The following is a 15880-nucleotide window of genomic DNA, read 5'->3' on the forward strand; positions in this document are numbered from 1 at the left end:
TTTAATATCTACTTACCATTTCTTGATTTCATTGATTTACTCTGATGCATTGCTTGCATAGCAAGACCAATATTTCCAGTTTTAGCTATCAGCGGACAAAGTCTGTGACAATTGTCCATTGCTTGCACTTCTTCTTCACCTTTACAATTCTCACCATCATGCTCTTCTAATAATCTCTTTGCTCTTCTGGACAGCATATCAAGTGCCATAACTACATCGAAAACCAGTAGACATAAAGTTATGTTCAATTTCAGAAAGCAAACAGAGCGGACACAATAAATCAGATAGTCTTTTATACAACCATACTTGAATTTGAAAGATCACAAAAATCTGAGTGCACACTGTTCCAGAACTCTGTGAAATCAAATATCATCATCAAAATCTCAACTTCATAAAAAAAACAGAGTTCAATTGGAACAACAAACAAAACAAAAGAATGTTCATAAACAAAATTAATCAATATCCAAACATTTACTGCATAGAAATTCATTTCCTGCAAATCACTGCATAACTCTACGTCAATTAAGCTAAATAAAAGTAATCTTAAGGGTTGACTAATCAGTTTTCAATTTTTACAAAAGCTGATATATAAAAAAGCTGGCACATTTATACTCCTCAATTGTCTAGTAAACATGCTACTAGCTCAAATCTTTCAGTACATATGTTTGCTTTCACCTGAGTTGCTGATTTGTTGACAAAATTCAATTGTATGCCAATAGCTAATTTGGCATATGTAAATAGCTAATTTGGCATCTCATTAAGTTGTTTCATTAGTACATGAAATCAATTCTACTGAAGGGGCATATCTAAATTTTATTTTGTCACCTCAAAGAAGAGCAGAAACAATCAAAGCACTCATCTTCAAATCAAAATCAATATATGCGGGGATATCTAAATTTTCTTTTCACCTTAAAGAAGAGTAGAAACAATCAAAGCACTCATCGTCAAATCAAAATCAATACATGTGAATCTATCTATGAGTGTGCATTGACCACCCCATGACTGCCTCTATAGAACTAAATAGAAGGAAAATTCAGTATAAGAAAAAAGGCAATCAAATAAAATAAGCCTTCAATGAAACTACATGATCATATTTTTACGATTACATCTCAGACCAAGACACACCAACATAGCTAGACCACTTGCAGAATCCATACATTTGTCACTATTCAGTCAAAACCAATCATCCAACTCAGACCCCTAAAATCTTCCAACTCAAGAAATCAAAAATACACTAAAAGCAGAAAACTCAAAACACCCAATAATCTAAAAGCAGTACTAATCTGCATAGTGCCCAACACAAATCACCACTCTTTATTAGTACCAAGAACTAAATGTTCAGAAAAGAACCAATCTTTAACTCCACAGACAAAATTTTTTACCTGAAATAAAATCTAAGATAATGAACATGCCAATTAAGTTTCTCATTTTGCAACTTTAGAAGCTCACTTACCTGTGACACACAGGAGACCAAGTTATTTTTCGCTCTTTTGTCGTCATTGCTAATTGACTTGGACTTTTGAGATAGAGGTGATGCTGCACAAAGTAGCCTTCAAAATAAAATTGCTTATATCACATATGAATATATATATATATATATATATATATATATTTCTTTTCATATGAGACAAAGCATCAGAAGTGTTCTTTGGAATAACTCAAATAAGGCAAAGCCTTCATTCCCAGTGAATAATTCAATAGCAGATGTGTATTAATAGTGTAGCAAACAGATGATAAAAGAGGTCCTGGACATATACCTCTAAGGGGTAAGCAAGTGAATTCTCATCAATGATAAAAGCCAATGCCTCGGAGTTCTCATCTAGTGAAGCAAGCAATGCTTTTGCCTCACTTATTTGATGGAGAACATTGTTCTTCTATCACTAAATAATCATCACAAATATTAGTAAAACATCAAACAGTCCCTAATGTAGAGATAAGTGTGTGGTAAAAAGAAAAAGAAAAAAAAAACATGTACGAATTTTCTTTGGCAGAAGAGGGTAGCTTGGAGTTCAAAGCTCACAATTAGATAGGCGATGCTCTTTACTTCCAAAGACACTTTCCTATCAGGCCTATCCCTTTCTCGATTTTGACGCTCTCTATCACTAAACACATCATCCATATGCAGAACTAACCAAATTAGTTAAAACACTGCACAAAAGTTTAATTATAAACTATAGTGAAGTTAGTAGTTTGCCAATTTATACAATGAACCATTTGTCAATTCTGTCAAACACTTAAACAGCAAATAATATGTTCTGGGGCTTTGAATGCAACTATGATTTCAAAGCAACTACTGATACACAGTTACACACACAGAGAGATAGAAATAACAACTATGAAGAAAACTGGAAAAAGCATAAATTATCGCCGCTTTAGAGCTCTGGCATTGCAGAAAAGATATGAGACAAAGGTAGTAAAATAATGGTCCTGTGGCATGCAAATCATGCAATTCGAACCAAGCTTGAAGAAAGCCAAACCAAGCAAGTTACCCAGAAATTCGAAATCGAACCCAGCTTGAAGAATCTGAAATCAAAAATTGAAATCGAAGTATCGAACCCAGAAATCTGCTTGAGCTTTGAGGACATCTACTTTGCTACTTGAGTTCGAGGCAATTGAAGAATTGAAGACTAAAAATTGAAAACCCATAAAGTATTCAAAGTAAGAAGCCGATCAATTGATGGATTGAAGAGTGAAAAACAAAAAGCCATAAACTCAAACTTTTCCATTGAAGACCCACAGGACCTCCAAATTCAGAAAAAAATGCAAATAAGAATTCATAATATTTAGAACTGAAGCTTCGATTTTGACAAAAAGGAGAGTTCAAAGCTTACTGAATCAAAGAGGTGGTGGAGGTGTTGCGAGATGGCGGTCGGAAATCGACTAAGGTAAGGGAGTAGCAGCATCGTGGATTGGAGGGTCGCGTGCACAGGCAGGAGTCGGTGCTGGGCTTGGGTTTTGATCGTATTGAGGTGTTGGTTAGATTGGTGGTGGCGGTGTCGTGAATTGATGGCCAGAAATGGTGGTCTCCAGCTATGGCAGGGAGAAATGGAAGGGAGAGATAACAAAAAATTGGGTGTGCGGCCGAGGAAGAGAGAGAGTGTGTGTTGTATTTCTAGGGTTAGTCGACATCAAAGTAAAATTTTGTCGAACTAATGGAGGAAAAAATGAAAATGAAAATTCTGGCCAAGTGTTAAGTATAACTAGGGCGCGCAAACCATTTGAACCCTGAAACTCAGACAACATCAATTTCATTACATTGTCTGAAACAGAGTGGCACAATAGACAACTAAAAAACTGTTGTGTGAATCAAAACAATCAGACGACATCTTTTTCAACCATTGTATTAATGGTAATTGCAAAACAGAGAAGTAATAACTGTTGTGTGACTGAAAATAATCAGACAACAGCAAAAATCAACCATTGTATAAATGAACCTTGGACAACATCACATAATAACTGTTGTCTGAATGAATTAATTCAGACAACATCAAAAAAATCAGCCATTGTCTGAAATGCTACTGCACAAGAGCCAAGAAAAAACTGTTGTCTAATTCAAAAACTTAGACGACATAATATTTCTTGCTGTCGTCTGATTAAATCAGACGACAGTTAAAATGTTTGCTGTCATCTGATATGTGTTGTCTGATTCCGAAATTGGTGTAGTGTTTGATCCCTCCACAGGGTATGTAGGCAGTCTAGCGACTGACTAGATGCAACCACAACTCCATACAAAATCTCTGACTCCACCAGTCAAATTGGGCTAGTCCCAAATGAATCACTGACTCCAGTCAAATTCTCCCAACACTAGAAAAAATCAAATCCATTCCAAATCACACAAATAAAGTCCAAACCAAATTCAAGGGCTTTAAACCCTCTCCCAAACACAAATTCAAAATAAATGGGTCATCTACCCATTTAAATCTCAAATGCCGTAACTACATGTGGTTTGATCCTACAAAGGGTATGTAGGCAATCTAGAACCAAATTTATCTAGATGCAATTGTGTCCTAAACACAAAATCGAATCTCTGGTCTACTTAAACCAAATTCGTCCCAAACAGTACTCTAATTCCAAAATCAAAGCCCTACAATGAGTCATCTACTCATTGGAACTCTTGAACTACGAGTGGCTTGATCCCTCTCCAAGGGTACGTAGGCAACCTATTCAAATATCCAGGTGCAGCCGCAAAAACAAACAAACACACATCCATAATTGGTTTCTTCATAAATAAAATCAAAGGATGTTTTCCTGTAACAAGGGATTGTAATTAAGAGACATATTCTGTCTTGAATGGGTCGAACTCGAAATAATTAAAACTCTATTCACTAAATGAATACGAGTGAAATTATGTTGAGTGACATTTACGCTCACTGTATGCAAATATTTTACTCAACACATTTTCATGGATTCTGAGGACTTAACTACATTTATGGGTCATTTGCTTCTATTTGATTTTATAACTTTTTCATTTCAATTAAGGAGTTGTAACCATGTTGCTCATCACTTGAATTGCAAAATTTGTTCTAGCTTCTGAAAATACAGTCAATAGTATTTGCTCAAAGATGAGGGACCACATAATGGTTATCGATCTCATCTCTTGCTTCGTGATTGGTGGTACGTTTTCTCCGGTCTCTTCTTCCCAGCAGTGTCTTCTTCTTTTTTCCCGACAAAATTTTGATAAGCCTACTCTTTTAGAAAGCGCTAGCTCTAACTTCTTTTTATATATATATATATATATATATATATATATGTATGTATGTATGCTTTTCAACAATCCATAAATGACATTTTGATAAGAAAAACAAGTTTAAACTTGAAAGTGAAAGACGTTATAGAATTAGAAATTTTAAAGAAAGATATTTAACTTTTTTGTACTCACTTCATGCAAGAGGTAAAGCACATAAATACACATACTGAATATAGTAATGACTTCATGTCCATCTACATCCTTATTTTCAAAGCAAAATGCATTAGAGAATCCAAATTAATGCTAGAGTGATCAACTGAAGTCATCCATGTTGATGAAATGTGCTGGTAAGGGGTAGTAAGGATCGTCAGGGTCATCTGATCCGAACTTCCCCTTGCTACCAAAATCCTGCAACCAATATAGATTCACTAATAATTAGGGGGAAAACAATTGAGTTATTGGTACACTACTCTGTACTCATATGCATACAAAAGCTCTAATTTGGAAGCAAAAGATTTTCCATGAGAACTTAAGTAATTCATACCTGAGGAAGAGGAGGAGGAAATAAGGTGTATAGTTTAGTCCAGCCTTGTTGTTGTTGACTTGCCGCCACCAGGTTCTTGCGTTGATAATCTCTTTCTCTTTGTGATTGTATCTGGGGTGCCTGTTATCACTTAGTTATGGGCTATTAGCAGTTGTTAATAATAAGTTATACAAGCTTATTAGTTATACAAGCTTATTAGCATATATTTAAGTAAAGGATTAAATATTGTTTAGTTTTTGAGTTTTTAACTAAAAAACACTTCAGTCGCTGACTTTATAATTTCACACGTTTAGTCCTTGTACTTCAAAATTTCAGACAAATTGGTCATTTCCGTTACTCTTCGTCCAAAACCTCCGTTAAGTAGCTCATGACGTGACAATTTTTTGACTCCAAATGTCTATTATGCCCTCACTTCTGTTTTTTATAATTTTTTTCCCTTTTTATCTCTTCTTCTTCCTTCTTCCAGCTCCACAAAATCTTCGTCGTCAAGTTCTGCAACTTCAAACTCAATCCGACATCTCCTCCCCAATCTACATGTACCTCCTCCTCCTCGTCTCCTACCTAGATGTCGTTCATGAGCAGAGTCATCTCCAATCAAAAATTTCAATTGATACAAGACAAATAACAATTTAAGGCCCATTCATGTATCACAAAAAACCATAGTGGACTCTCTGAAATTGACATAGGAACCTAACACATTCTAAAATCTCGACCTGGGCCCTCACAAAAAATTCAAATTAAACTTCCAAAATCAACGAACAAAAACTCCAGAATTGATCAAATAACCTAACTTCTAACTAAGTTCAAAGCTTCACCATTCAAATCGAACACACATGCAAATCAAACTCACTTGAGTGCTCAACTTCTGGAACAAAGCAGCCGCCCTGGGCCTTAAGATCGGTCATGGCCTTAGGGTTGGGCTCGGAATGGCCTTGAGGATGAAGAAGAGGAGCCTTTGAAGCTGACACAGTGCCTCATTGATGGTGGATCCAACTACGGCGCTTCTGGCCGACTTTGTCCGGAATTCGAGTGATAGGTCCGAAAGGTATTTCTCTGGCTTCGGGAGCAGGGAGGGCGGGATAATCTGATTGTGACAATCAAAATCAAAGCAAAACCCATTAAACCTATTTGACATAGCCCATCTCCTCCTCTTCATCGCCTGCACTTGGGCTCCTCATGTCTTCTCCCCACCATCGTCAATCTGAGCATTTTCATGTTCTTGAACTAAACCCAGATATTTCCTACTCACCCTCCTCACTGCCGCCTCCAAATCCATGTCCCAATCCCCACCGTTATCACAACGCCACTACTCCGCTATCCAAAACCCAACTCCCTAAAAACAAGATGAAATCTTATCCCTCCATCGCCGCAATTGTCACCGACTCACCCTCCATGCCTTCACCGCAATTGTCTATCATCAAAGCCATGAGAACCGAGAGAGAGAGAGAGAGAGAGAGAGAGAGAGAGAGAGAGAGAGAGAGATCTGAGGAAGGAAGAGAAATGAAGAAGAGGGGTTTAAGAAGAAAGTGAGGAAGTGAGGGCACAACATTGAGGAGTTGTAGGCGAAGATGGAGAGGTGGAAGAAGAAGAATAGATAAACAGAAAAAGAAAAAAAAAATGAAAAAAAATAAAAACAAAAAAGGAACTGAGGCTATAATAGACATTTTAATGAGGAAGATATAGCCACGTCAGCTACTTAACGGAGGTTTTGCACGAAGAGAAACGGAAAGGACCTATTGGTCTGAAATTTTGAAGTACAAGGACTAAATGTGTGAAATTAGAAGGCCAAAGACTGAAGTGTTTTTTGGTCAAAAGTTCAAGGAATAAACAATATTTGATCCTTAAGTAAAAGATGGATTAGTGAGGTCAAAATTGTGACACTGCTGTGAATGAACATCTACATGCAACGTCGTACGTCCATGGTATAGCATCACTTACCGTAGGAAACCTCCCCGGAAGAAACTCCATACTCGTGCTTGTGGATGATTTTGCCTTAGCTTGGTTGTTTACTACCTTTCCCTGTGGTGATATAATTCTATATGTTATGTGTCATAAGCAAGTTCCGCATCAAAAGATCAATCTATGATCAATGTTTAACTAAGAGCACTTAAAAATCCACAAGTAACTTCAATTAGCAATGTCAAATGATGTATTCCATGAGTTGTCACATCATATGAAAGGTAAACCAAAGAGCTGAAAACTGTGGGATCAGAATTTTGACCTAAGATTACGGTGTTCAAAAGTCTCACTCACAAATAAAAACACACACACACACATATATATGGGCCCTTTTAATGAAGAATCTCTTTTTTTTGCCCATTTTAAAGGATCACTTATTAGACCAATTTTTCAATCACATATTAAGATCTCGACCGTTCAATTTTTAGGTCCCTATGAGTAAATCACTTCTGCAAATTTTCAGCCAAATTGATGATCATTAAGGTACCTAACTAAATCAAATCAATGGACAAACCGAATCTGTCCAACTTGAGCCATCCATGTTTAGCAACGTCAATCACAATTATGAATGTCTTAATGTTCATCAATTTGGCTGAAAATTTGTAGAACTGATCTACATAATGGGACTCGAAAACTGAGTGGTCGAGATGCCAAAATGTGATTGAAAAGTGGGTTCCACAAGGGATCCCTTAAAATGACAAAAAAAAAAGAGATCCCCTAGTGGAAGGGCCCTATAAATAAATATATATATATATATATATATATATGAGAGATCTAGAGGGGGGATCTCCTTAGACTTAAAATGAGGATGTTTCTATTTTTAGCATATAGTTTAATAATATAAACCATTCATTCTCTAGTTACATAGACACATATGAATCCTACGAAAAGTCAAATAGGAAATTTTTTAACCATTTGATTAGCACAATTATATATGTAGCGAGAGGCTTGAATGAAGACCTTTAAAATAAGGACTTTCTAACTAGTAGTTGCGAGACTCACTTTTTGATTATATATTGGCAAATCAACTGTCAAATATTTAGATCATGAGTAGGTTACTTCTACAAATTTTCAACTAAATTGAAAATCATTAAGCTACTAAGCTAGATCCAATCAATGGATGAACCAAATCTGTCAAACTTGAACATTTTCATGATCATAATGATAAATTACGATTATAAATGCTTTAGCGATTTCAAATTTGGTTGAAAATTTGCAGAAAATATATTCATGAGTATCTAAACATCTAACGGTTAATTTGCCAAAATGTTATTGAAAAATGAGTCTCACAACTATTGTTTAGAAAGTCTTCATTAAATATTTATTATAATGGTCTTCGTTAGAACCACCCTATCCACACACATATTAATGTCCATCTATTTAGTAAGTACAAATATACATTATGAGTACTTGCGACATTCATCTGAGCTAGTCGCTTGTTGACTTCTTCAAGTGATGCATGATGATATCCCTGTGTGTATATAGTCAAAATTAACTACAGTTAATATAAGTTATGAAGCATGTGTAATGATCTGGATTTTCATTATTTAATTCTTGCAATTAATAATGGACTTGTTGTACAAATTATGAGTGTTATGCTTTGTTAGTATGTTATTTGTGAAGTGGATTTATTTTCGAACGAATAATTATTCAAATTTCACAGTTTTAGGGGCTGTACGAAGTTTGACTTTTTATGAGTTGAGTTTCTCTAAAAACTTTCTTCACGAAAGTCGTAGAGTGCGTCATTACGAGGAACACGAAAATTGGATTTCGTATGTGAAAGTTATGGCCATTGGAAGTTTCAGATATTTTTGAAAAACCACTATAAATAGAAATTTCCATTTTTGGAAATTTACTATTTCATTTTGGAAACTTCCATTTCCGGAAAGCCAAAAACCTATGTTCTTTCTCCTAAAACGTGACCGACCCGACCCGTATCGAGGTTTCCGACCAGTTCGGAATTCCATTTTCTGGCGACCTCTACCGATGATACTTACCCAGATCATTTCGCCTCCTTGTTCCGGTCCTCCCCATGGTGGTCTCTAGCGAACGATTCTCACCCACGGCGGTGCAACAAGGCGGTGGAGATTAGAGCTGTCGGACCCGACTGGTTCTCTCAAGGCAAGGCTTGAAACCAAGTTGGTTGAGCTTGCATAAGCCTCATCCATCGGTCCTTGGTGGTGGCTTTGAGTTATTTTCACCGGAGAAGGATCAACTCAAGGTGAACAGTGCGTGGGAGTTTGTAACGACGATCAGCGGTGATCTAGGTCGATTTGGCTTGAACTCCAGGTATTAAAGTTGCTCTACTTGGTATTATTGACATTTTGGACAGTTGGATTGTGGTGGTTTTGAGTTTGGCTGGCGGCAGTGTGCCACCACCTGTGGAAGGGCAATTTTTGGTTCTATATACGATCTACTTGTCGATACGAGCATTTTGATATATAATACGTAATTTTTGGAGATCGTATGATTATGTTAGAATTTTTACGGTTTTGATCGTCTCAGTTTTCTATCCGTGAGCATTTGACCATTCAATCTTCTTGTAGTTTGACATATCGATAGTAGGAGTGTTCCAGAGACTTTGGGTGGTCTCGGATTAGGTTTCGCCTTGTTTGAAGTTACTTTCGGGTTGTAGTTCGATTTAGGGATTCGAACTTTAATCACTTTGTGATTCGTGTACTGAATCGAGGTTGTATTTTCCTTAGGTGCTTGACAGAGTGCGTTCTGTAAGTAACTAATTATGTGAAGATGCAGCGGGAATTTCGAGGAGCTTGACAGAGTGTGTTCATTTACGAACGGGTTTACCTTATCGTTTTAGGAGTTATTTATGTAATTGCAAATTATAGTTGGTATTAGTGGCATTCCTGAGTGAATGACGATATATATATATATATATATATATTTACGTGAAATATATATGTGTTGGTGGATTTGTTGGGTTGGAAACAATATTTGTGATAGGGTTCATATTATTGTTTTCGCGTTTCCTTTTCGGGAGACAATATATTGTGAAAAGGGTTGATTTCTATTATTTTGAAAAGTGTTGAGAATTGTTGTACATTTTTAGGTCACAGTAACTTATTTAAATGTGGGTCTTTGTACCGGGAGTAATTGATAGGGATCAATTACGGAGAACCTTTTATTTTATATTCGGGTAACATTTTGGGTCCATTGTGACTTGCTTAATGTTTTGGTCTTTTTATCGGGAGTAATTAATAGGGATCAATTACGGACAGTCTTTTATTTTAGATTCGGGTAATTTTTTGGGTCCAGTGCGACTTGCTAAATGTTTTGGTATTTATACAGGGGACTCAAATACCTGAGGGTTGAGGATTGGGGATCACCTACAGTGATCGGAGGTCACGAATGTGACTATGGCATGTTATCGAGAATCACGCCTTGGCCAGGTTAGTGGTTACGATTAGTTAGACCTCTAGTCTGTCTACCGGGATTTTAATTGTATCTTATGGGGGGTAATAGTTGAGATTACTTGGGACTCATAAGTACGGGTTTGAAAGAGAGTCTCAAGAGTATTGTTTCTTTTATTGTCCATAGGGGACTTTGAGTTTCATTTTCATTTTGTATTTGATCAAATGGTATATATGATTTTTGTCACGAAGTGACATATGCATCTCCTTTGAGGAAAGGAATTAATGTGTGGGTTGTTTCATTAAATTGAAAGGGTTGTTTTCTTGTGGTTGGTGTGAGGTGCTTAATGGTTGTTTTTGATTTACTCATACAAGCTTTCATAAGCTTACCGGGTTTGTTGTGTGGCAACCCGGTGCACTATTCGATGGTGTAGGGGTTAATCCTGCAAGTCAGCATAATTGTGGCTGAAGCTGAGGTAGCGTATTTGCAGCTTTACCGTAGGAAGCCAATTTTGTGACTGTACCATTGATAAGACTTCCGTTGTGTAGTAAGTTCTGAGAAGCATTTACATTTTATTTTATTGTGGCAACTTAACTAGTAAGCTTATGTAATATATGACTATATATTTTTTTTTATCAAATAAGAACTTCATTAATAATGAATTGCTTACAACGAGTTTTAGGCGACATTTCTAACCCAGAAATGGCCATTAGACTTCACACTAGAACTCTATAATGACTGACTCTAGACTTGCACTACAACTGTATGGCAAAAACAATAAGCGTAGGAGCAATGATTACACCTCTCGTCCAGCTAGCAAGAACTCAAAAGCTAGACAACTCACTTGTGTCAACACTAACTCACCAACCAGAGTCCTCCTGACCAACTTTTGATCGACCAAGCCAACACTCGTTGTGACCTAAACTCGACCAAACGGATTGCCGGACATTCAGACCTGGGACTAAAGTCATCAATCCACAACGGCTCCAAAACGCCATCTCCGCCGACCCAAACCCAGATAGGAATGACCCACTAGAAGGCCAAGGATGATTGTCTAGGCAACAGCTAGACATTTTTGCCACCGCTGCTGACCCAACTCCAGAACAAGAACGACCCTCTAGACGGCGAAAGAGAAGATTATCTCTGCCACACCCTTTGTGGTGCCATATTACCAACAAAACACCAAATGCCAAGCAAACAGAAAACTAAAAACTGTAAAACAAATAACACCTAGTGGACCTCGAGAAGTACCCAAGCCCAATTACCACCAGGACCAGAACGGGCCCAATTCGGATTAAAGCCCAGACCGCCACCTCCTTTAGACCCCAATTGCCGTCAGACAATCATCGCCGGCAGCCATTCTCCGACAGAACTCACCCCCACCGCCTCGATCTCTATCCTCCAACGCCAAAACACTCGCCGCCGCCCTCTGCTACGCAATCTGAGACTGACCGCCGCCATCATCATGCCAACCTCCCAGCCAACCAAAACCATGCCCAGGTCAGGTCAAAGAGACCCAACCCAGATCAAATTGGTCTGGACAGAACAAATCCGCACCGCAGTGACCACGATACCCCCCCTCCAAACCATCATCCTTCCATCCTTGCCTTGCCATGGAAAAGCACCACCACCGAGCGACGTCACCACAGACATAGCACAAGCCAGCATGCTCCGACCACACTCCACCGATCTGAACCCTCCCATTCCAGCGAAACATACTATAAAACTAAGAAAAACTAAGAAAGCAGAGACCCCTCCCGAACCGAGACGTAGCGGCAGATTCGCCGGCTATGGTCGGCCGGGAGAGCCAACTCACAGGATCGGGTTTTCTTTCTCTTTGGCGCATAATATATGACTATATGGAGCGGGTCTATACTGATATAGTAGGTTCAAAGTATCAGTATGTACTTTGTTTAAAAGTTTTTCAGGTATTTTGTATTAATGACTGAATTATCACGCATATATAATTTTGAGGTTATATTGATTTTTAATTATGTTAAAAAATTAGGGCGTGACAACATGATTTTACAAGTATTTGTAGGTGAATTAAATTTTTCAATAACATCTAGAAACCACTATACATGTGATACTTATGATAAACCAAAGATGCGTAAAAGTATAAGATTGTAGTATAGCCAAAAGATTCTAGCATTGAAGTGTCATATATATTTATATTGATATCATTTGTAAAACATACCACATGAGAATTGGAGACATTGTGAGATGGTCGCATGTTGACTTCTTCAAGTGATGTATGTTGATATCCCTGTATACAGTCACAATTAACTACGGTCAATAATTTATGAAGTTTTTTTTTCTTTTTTTTTTTAGAAAAAGAAAATTACAATCTAAAACCACAAGAATAACCAACTCCTAAAAGCATAATGTTACGAGTAATTGTAGATGAATTACATATTTGAATAACATTTAAAAACCACATTATAAGATATTTATAATAAACTAAAAATGCTTGAAAAGTATGGGTATAGAGTTTAGCTCTAAAAATTTGGCGTTGATCGAAATGTCATATTTATAATAATGTCAATCTATTTAGTAATTACAAACATACATCTTGAGAATTTGGGATGTTGTTATGAGATGGTTGCTTGTTGACTTCTCCAAGTGACGCATGTTGATATCCCTGTATATAGTTATAACTAGTCTTCGGCCTACGTACTGTACGCGACAAAATCATGATTGTAGTCATCTGGGGCTCTCGGCCTACTACGTAATCCTCCCTCTCCATCAATCTCTCACAGCGAAGCTTGGATCGATAGTATTGATTCAGCAGCAATTGTACTTTCAAAAAGGCCAACTCATAAGCCCAAATTCTACTGTGGAAAATACATATCTGCAATGGCAGGTCGTAAATCACGGGAAAAAAAAGGGGCAAAACCATCCCTTCAGACAAACAGTGCTATGAACAGTGCCATCTGTAGGGGCTTTAGTATATGTATAATTAACTATAGTCAATAATTTAAGAAACATGAGTTTACTAATAATTTTGGTAAATTACATTTTTAAATAACATTTTATAGTAAAGCAAAGATGACTTAAAAGTATGAGAGTAGAGTTTAGTAAACCAAAGATGCCTGGAAAATATGATATTAGAGTTGAGCCCTAAGATTTTGGCGTTGATGTGTCATATTTATATTGATATCCATCTACTTAGTAATTCAAAATATACCTTACGAGAATTTGAGATATGTTCAAATAAACCCTAATTTGTGTTTGGCCCAAACTCTAGGTTACTTGACCTAGTGGTAATAAGGTTAAATTAGAATGATCTAGATTCTTATTCAATGTACGATTACTTTCCTTGTTTGATTGAGATTCTATGCATTGTAATCCTTTATATAAAGAGACCCATATTATCAATGAGAACACACAGCGAATTTCTCTCAATTTCTGATTCCCTAAAACACGTTATCAGCACGAAGCCCTAACCCTGAAACAAATACCCAAACCCTGATTCAAGAATCTAAAAAATTTGAATCTGAATACAAAACCTTGAAGCCTTTTCTGCCTCCACCTCACACCTTGAAGAACTTGATCCCAGGAGTCCAGAACCGCAGCCCCACCTCAAGAACCGGCCGGAAACCCACCGAACCGGCCACCGGAAGCTCCATACAACTAGCAGCAAATATTCCACCGGTTCACCATCTTCCAGACCTCCAATTTCCACCAAATTTTGGTAACAGAAGCCTCTCAAGCCAAAGATTCAGGAACCGGAAGAAAAGGTACAAAAATAGGCCTAAAAGTGAGTGAATCGGCCGACTAAATCTTCTACAGAAAACAGGCAGAAAAGAGAAGAAAAGGAAAAAAAAAAAAAAAGGAAAGGAAAAGAAGCCTAGAACCCCAAGCCCAAGGCAGAGGCCCACTAACGCAGACCCACTGCCACGTCATCAGGAGGACCCACAGCCACGTCAGCAGCAGGACCCACTGCTACGTCAACATCAGTGCCACGTCAGCACCCGGCCACTTTCCGGCGACCTATTTCGAGGTATTTTTTTTAGAGTTTTTAAATTCAATTTCTCTTCTTTTTCGGGGACTTGCAACCTCCCTTCTTCTACCCCTCTTTCTTTATCATAGGGGAGACCAAATTAAGCCGAACTGTAGGGGTTCTTGTTCACTCCAAGCTTGGAGCTTGTAGAGTCCTCCAAATTTAGAGTTTGTTGAGATAAAACGATCGACCGCAAATATCATTGTTTCGATCTAATCCAACCCCTCTTGGAATCGAATTTCTTGGAAGCGACTACACTCGGAAATTCCTAATTTCATAGAAGTGACTACACTAAGAAATTTTATTTGTTTTCGTGGTAGCTTTTTTCACTCTGAAACTAACCATAATTTCTTGTTCTTTTTTAGGATGAGTAACCTGAACAAATTGGACTTTGCTCCATTGGGAACAACTGGCTCTGAATATCACAGGTGGGTTCGTGATATCCGCCAGCATCTCAAGGCCGATGGAATCTTGGATACGATTCTCAAACCTAGCCAGGAAGTGCTAACTGTTGAGCAAGCTCAAGCTTTAGAAGCAAATAAAGCAGCCTTAGAGGCAAATAAGGTGAAAGCCATCATCCTAATGACTCGTCATATGGATGATTCGCTCCAGTACGAGTGTATGAATGAAGAAGACCCCAGAAGGCTGTGGGTCTCACTCGAAGATAGATTTGGCAACGTCCGTAACTCCCTGCTTCCTGACTTAGAAGTGAGATGGCATAGCCTCCCCTTATGTGATTTCAAGTCAGTTCTTGACTCCAACTCGGAAGCACTTCACATTAAATCTTTAATTGAATTTTGTGGTAAAGAGATCACAGATGCGATGTTGATTGAGAAGAATCTCTCTACCTTCCCCGTCTCTGCATTGATGGTTGCTAAGAACTATCGAATCGATATTGTTGTCGGACGGATCACAAGGTTTCATGAGCTCATTGGATCTATGAATATCGCTGAAAAGCACGACAACATCCTTGTGAAGAACTATAATTCGAGATCCGTGGAAATAGAGCATATTCCGGAATCCAATTATAGTCGCGCCCCTAAGAGAAGGCGGCAAGACCAAAACCCTAATCTTAGGGATACTTCTGGACGTTCTGGTCCATATAATCGCTCTACTTGGGAAGGTAACGCCAAAATAGGTTAACACGGAACCGAAGAGGTAAACGTGGAAAGAGAGAGGGAGGCAACGCCTCTGGCCATGTTGGTGGTGCCACCAACACTAAAAGCCATCTAAATGACGCTTTCAAAGCGCCTCAATCAATGGAGTTTGAGCAAAGAGATATATGTTCTCGATGTGGAGTGTCTGATCATTGGGCACA

The sequence above is a fragment of the Rosa chinensis genome, chromosome 2 (assembly GCF_002994745.2).
Source record: "Rosa chinensis cultivar Old Blush chromosome 2, RchiOBHm-V2, whole genome shotgun sequence".
Lineage (NCBI taxonomy): Eukaryota > Viridiplantae > Streptophyta > Magnoliopsida > Rosales > Rosaceae > Rosa > Rosa chinensis.